We start from the raw sequence: 6879 nt of genomic DNA on the forward strand, positions 1-6879 counted from the left end.
AACTACACAACATTGCTGAGATTGAAGAAGACATAAAATGGAGAGAGAGAGAGAGCATGTTCATGGATTGAAAGAATCAATATTGTTAAGATGGAAATTCTCTCCGAATTGATCTACAGATTCAGTGCAATCCCTATCAAAATACCAGTACACTTTTTTCTCTCACAGAAATTGAAGAGCTGATTTTAAAATTTTTCCAGAAAAGCAAATGGCCTGCAATAGCCAAAACCATTTTTACAAAAAGAACAAAGTTAGAAACACTTACACAAAAAATCTCAGGTGTGCCTGGCTGGCTCAGTTGATAGGGTATGTGAATATTGATCTCAGAGTTGTAGGTTCAAGCCCCACATTGGGTGTAGAAATTAGATAAAATCTTAAATTCAAAATTGTACTATAATGAAGACAGTGTGGTCCGCATGAGGACATAGAATATAACAACCCAGAAATATATTTTCATGTGTTCATGGTCAACTTTTTAAAAAGATTTTATTTATTAGAGAGAGAGAGAACATGAGTCGGGGGGGGGTGGGGAGGAGGGTCATTGGAAGAGGAAGAAGCAGACTCCCCGCTGAGCAGGGAGCCTGATGCGGGACTCAATCCCAGGACCATGAGATGATGACCTGAGCCGAAGGCAGATGCTTAACGACTGAGCCACCCAGGCATCCCCAAATTTTTTAAATTTAAAAAAATATATATTTAGGGGGACACCTGGGTGGCTCAGTCGGTTAAGCGTCTGCCTTCGGCTCAGGTCATGATCCCAGGGTTCAGGGATGGAGCCCCACGTTGGGCTCCCTGCTCGGAGGAGAGCCTGCTTCTCCCTCTGCCTGCCGCTCCCCCTGCTTGTGCTCTCTCTCTCTGACAAATAAATAAAATCTTTAAAAAAATAATTTAAAAAATTTAAAAAGACCAAGGATTCTACAGGAAATTAATCCTGTGAGATGAACAATGAACAGGAAAAGAAATGGCTAACGATAAAAAACATGCTTACCTCATTCATGTTAAGCGAAACACAGATAAAACTAACACTGAGATACTATTTCTCATATATTAAATTGGCAAAAACCCAAAAGTTTGACATACTGTTGGTGAAGAAACACACACACTCATACATTGCTAATGGTCCTGCAAATTACCATTGTGGTTGTTGAGAATTTGGCAATACTGGTAAAATTACTAATCCTTTTGACTAGCAATCCCATATCTAGTGATCTCTCCCAAAAACAAACTGGCAAAAAATATTTTTTAAAATGTAAATATGCACAAGGCTGTTATCCCTTACAACATTACTTGCAACACAAAAGGACCAGGAACAACCCAAATGTCTATCAGAAGAGGATTGGTTAAATAATGTCAAATCCATACAGATCTCCAGATTAAAAAGCAAAATGGAGAATGTGTGTGTGGTAAAAAATACCCTATTTTATCTGTATTTGCTTATGTGTTTAAAGCAGAAAGATAAATTATAAACATTTTTAAACGGTTAACTAGAGGGAAAAGGAAGGAACAAAACAAGGGACAAAAATTAAAAGTCTTCTTTGATTATATCTAGTTTGGTAAATTTGACTTTAGAACTAGGTAAATATGTTACATAATTATAAAACAAAATTAAATTTAAAAACTTGAGGATGAAGCTAATGAGCTGCCAGCGGGTGGAATAACCACACAAAAAGTAACTCTTTTTTTTTTTTTTTTTAAAGATTTTATTTATTTATTTGACAGAGACAGAGACAGCGAGAGCAGGAACACAAGCAGGGGGAGTGGGAGAGCGAGAAGCAGGCTTCCTGCCGAGCAGGGAGCCCGATGTGGGACTCGATCCCAGGACCCTGGGATCATGACCTGAGCCGAAGGCAGTTGCTTAACCACTGAGCCATCCAGGCGCCCCAAAAAGTAACTCTTAAAACAGTAATTTATACATCCCTAGTGGAATAAACCCTACGGAAAAAATCTTTGGGGTACCTGGGAGGCTCAGTGGGTAACTGTCTGAACCTTGATCTCAGCTCAGGTCTTGATCTCAGGGTTTTGAGGTCAGGCTCCATGCTGGCTGTAGAGCCTACATTAAAAATAAATAAAAATCTTTACCTGTCATTAGTCACACTATCTATCAGTGGTAGTGTTAGTGTTAGTATCCTGAGACTGCTGTGTACATACCATGTGTTAAAGTAAATGAGTAATAATCTAGTTTGTTATTACTAGAATCTATTTAGAAGTAGGATTCTCTGCATGGGAGAAAGGAAATACAGATGTACAATAGAGGGAAAGCAAAATCCTTGTGGCCTGAGTTTGCAGTGCAAGTATTTATATGTACTCACAACACATCTTAAATAAACCAAATTTTCCTCCTTTCTGCTGAATAGGCCTGCAAACAACTACCAATCATGGCAGTGAGCATCCGATTCGCCCCTGGACTGTAGTTTTGAGGTTATATTTCCTACTAAACGGAACCAAAGATTCTTGGAGAAAAGGCTGATTCTAGATAAGGGGCAAGAAATGTACGAAGGGGGGCGCCTGGGTGGCTCAGTCGGTTAAGTGACTGCCTTCGGCTCAGGTCATAATCCTGGAGTCCCTGGATCGAGTCCCGCATCGGGCTCCCTGCTCGGCAGGGGGTCTGCTTCTCCCTCTGACCCTCCTCCCTTTCGTGCTGTCTCTCATTCTCTCTCGCAAATAAATAAATAAAATCTTTAAAAAAAAAAAAAGAAAAGAAATGTACGAAGGAAGCTAGAAACACCTTACACCAGCTATCCAGGAAGCCATCAGAGAATGTTGCAGTCATGTCAAAAGACTTGGGAACCAAGTAGCCAACAGGAACCACTGGCCAGGCCTGACGGCGGCTCCATAGGAAGGGAAACACCTTGGATTCAGGATTGCTGGAAAGGCCCTGAGGGCCCAGCAGGGCAGCAGGGCATTTGGGGTCTGCCAGCATTCACCATGCAAACCTCCTCCTCAACAGCACAGGGCCGGGGGGACTGCGGGCCACAGGAATATGACCAGATGGGTAGGGCAGGCCTCATCCCACAGGCCAGAAGGGCAGATGCCTGAGGGAAGGTGCAGGGCACAAACTGCCTGCGGGAGGCGCTGAGTCAGCACCCAGGCTCCCGGCGACCAGCCCCAGGTCCAGCTTGCAGGGAAAGCCAGGGGCCACAGAATTTCCTAAAAAACAAAACAAAACACAACAAAAAAAAAAAACCACTGGCCAAAGAGAGGACAATGTGAGTAACAACAGTAAGAATAATAACTCCAATAAGAGGAAGATAAAGACGTTAAGAATTTTTTGAAAATTAAAGCTTCTGAATCGTAACACATTTCCCCTTCACTTACTGTGGTTAATTTTCTTGGCCTTTTATCATTGTACCAGTAGCATTATTTGGGGGGGGGGGAGGTGGCAGTAAAATGCACACATTAATATATGTATTTGAAAGTAGACATTTTGGGCTCCTGGGTGGCTCAGTTGGTTAAGCGACTGCCTTCGGCTCAGGTCATGGTCCTGGAGTCCCGGGATCGAGTCCCGCATCGGGCTCCCTGCTCAGTGGGGAGTCTGCTTCTCCCTCTGACCCTCCTCCCTCTCATGCTCTCTGTCTCTCATTCTCTCTCTCTCAAATAAATAAAATCTTAAAAAAAAAAAAAAAAAGAAAGCAGACATTTTTCCAATACCAACCACATGTTGTGTCCTGTATCTTCTGTGTTCAAAATATTCCTCTGGGACACCTGGGTGGCTCACTCAGCTAAGCGTCTGCCTTCGGCTTGGGTCACGGTCCCAGTGTCCTGGGACCAAGTCTTGCATGGGGCTCCCCGCTTAGCGGGAAGCCTGCTTCTCCCTCTTCCTCTGCTCCTCCCCCCACTCTCTCTCTCAAAATCTTAAAAAAAAAAATATTCCTCTCTGTGAGGATGTCAGCTGCCTAATGGTACATAAAGAGACCTACTTTACCCTTAATCTACTGAACCTCCTAGGGGATTCCACACTATAGGTCAGTGCTTTTTTCCTACTAAATGGTCCACTAAATACTTAACCTCTTTATCTTCAGAAATTAAAACATTAGCATGAAAATTTTCAAACATTTTGTCTTACTTTTATTTGGAAAAAGTATACCCATATTTGAATTATTAAACACTAAATGACTTTATATCAAAAGAGAAGTATCATTAATCATCTAATAATAATGAATGTCCAAGTCTATTCATGTGTTCCTGCCAAAATGTGGCATTTTAAAAAATAGATTATGTAAAACAAAAAAACAACAAAAAACCCCACTCCAGTGGAATATATTAAATATGTTTAATCTACCAATTCATTTTCAAAACCCACAAATAGTTGATCATTATTAGAGGATAAAACAAAGGGAAAAATTGAAGCATTTTATCCTTCCTTTTATATACAAATTGAATCATGCAGCAATAGAGGAATTGAGGGCAAATTTTTTCCTTATATCAGATTCCAGCTAATAGGTAAGAAATGACAGCATGGGACTATCATTACATTTTATGCCAAAATGTACCTGGGCAATGATTATCAATGGCTGCTAATATAAAAAAAAAAGAGAGACAATTAGGTTGGTAGGATAACAGCCTACCTATAGTCACCTTGCCCCTTTTCCATCAAGACTGAATCTGATCAAGTTTCTACACACAAGTACCAGTTTATGAAAGTACAGATGTTAGAAGAACATGTTAAATTATGCCAAGAGGATGCAATCAACTAAATCCAGATTTTGGAAAACTGCAGGACAAATGACTCAAATTTCTTAACAAATTGAAAAAAATATATAAAGTTGTGAAAGGAGGAACCTATAATAGAAACTTAAAAGATTTATCTGCCAATAGCATTGTGTAGACTTTACTTTGGTCCTGATTCAAACCAAAAATAAATATAGCTTCACACAAAAACTTGTACACAATGTTCATAGCAACATTATTTATAATAGCCAAAAAGTGGGTAAATAAAATGTGGTATATCCATACACTGGTATTCAGCAAAAAAAAAAAAAAAAAAAAAAAAGTAGGGGCACCTGGGTGGCTCAGTTGGTTAAGCGTCCGACTCTTGATTTCAGTTTAGGTCTTAATCTCAGGGTTGTGTGTTCAAGCCCTGCATTGGGCTCCACACTGGGTGTGGAGCCTACTTAAAAAAAAAAAAAAAAAGTATTTCATGCTATAACATGGATCAGCCTTAAAAACTTTATGCTAAGTGAAGGAAGTCAGACAGAAAAGGCCATATAGTATTATACCATTTATACAAAATGTCTATAATAGGTGAATCCATAGAATGTATCTTAGTGGATGCCAGGGCCTGAGTGGGAAATGGGAAGTGACTGCTAATGGATACAGGGTTTCTATTTGGGGTGATGGAATTAAGATAGTGATGATGATCGTGCAACTCTGTGAAAATACTATAAGCCACTGAATTGTATACTTTAAATGGGTGAATTTTATGGCATGTGAATTGAATCCCAATAAAAAATATGGCATTCATGAGACATATGGAAATTTAAATACTGATTTGCTACTTGATAACACTGTTATCAGCTTATGACATTAAAACATTTATCTTTTAGAGATACATCTTAAATATTTACAGATTAAATATAATGCCGGGGTTTGCTTCAAAAATAATACAGGGTAGTTGGAAAACCAATATTTTGCAGCTGTCAGAGTAAGAGTTGAATCAGGCAAGAATCATCAATGGATGCTGTGATGATCCTAAAATATGTCCACAAATTCTTTGATATTCTCCCTTCTGGAGTTGGTACTTAAAGTTGGAGCTTAATTCTTTCTTGAATGTGGGTTGGACTTAGTAATTTCTAATGAGTAGACTGTAGCGGAAGTGATAGTGTATGACCCCCAGTTTCAGTAAATTTAACACTGACTCAATTTTATCTCTACACCACACAAAAGGCATTGCTCTCTCCGGGATCACTTGCTTTAGAGGAAGCCAGTCCGTGCCATGAGGGCACAGAAGTAACTCTAGGGAGAGGTCCGTGTGGCAAGGAGGTGAGAGTTGCAGCACTAAATTGCCAGGCATGTGAATGAACCATCTTGGAAATGGATTCTCCAGGCCCAGGCAAGCCTTCAGATGATGGCAACTTCTCGCCAACAACGAAATGTAATCTCACCAGAGATCCTGAGGCAGAACCATCCAACCAAGCCAATTTCCTGACCCACAGACACTGAGATCACAAATATTTGTTTTAAACAAGTAAGTTTTGACATATGTATTATGCAGCAATAGGAAGTAAATACAGATGCTGAATCCAAGGGAAATTTTGATAAGCAGATTAGCTGCATGATCTTAAAGCATCTCCAGAGATTATTTGCCGGGGATGGGGGTGGAGGGGGAGAGGAGTCAGGGCAGTAACTGCACGGTGATGCAACTGGGCAACACCCCTGACCAGTGATCAAGATCAACATCACCAATAAGGGGCAGATAGACACATGCCTCCACATGGAAAACCCTGAAAGGGACACATCATCATCTAGGCAGTGCTCTGGTCAAGAATGCCTATTTTGAATCTAATCCTAAGAAAATGGTAGGCAAACACCCCAATGAGGACCATCTTACTAAAAAAAGGAAGAGGGATTTATATTTCCAAAATATCAATGTCATAAAGGAGAAAGGCTCTGGAAATGGAGGCTGACAACTGAATATAATACCTGGCCCTGACCTGGATCTTCTACTGGAGGGGAAAGCAATGCTATAAAGAACACAACTGACAAAACTGGGATACAGAGGCGCCTGGGGGCTCAGGCGGTTGAGCATCTGCCTTCGGCTCAGGTCATGATCCTAGCGTCCTGGGATGGAGCCCTGCATCGGGCTCCCTGCTCCACGGGGAGCCTGCCTCTCCCTCTGCCTCTCTCTCATGAATAAATAAAAAATCTTAAAAAAAGAAAAGA

The sequence above is a fragment of the Leptonychotes weddellii genome, chromosome 12, assembly GCF_054177405.1.
Source record: "Leptonychotes weddellii isolate Sample4059 chromosome 12, ASM5417740v2, whole genome shotgun sequence".
NCBI classification, from domain to species: domain Eukaryota; kingdom Metazoa; phylum Chordata; class Mammalia; order Carnivora; family Phocidae; genus Leptonychotes; species Leptonychotes weddellii.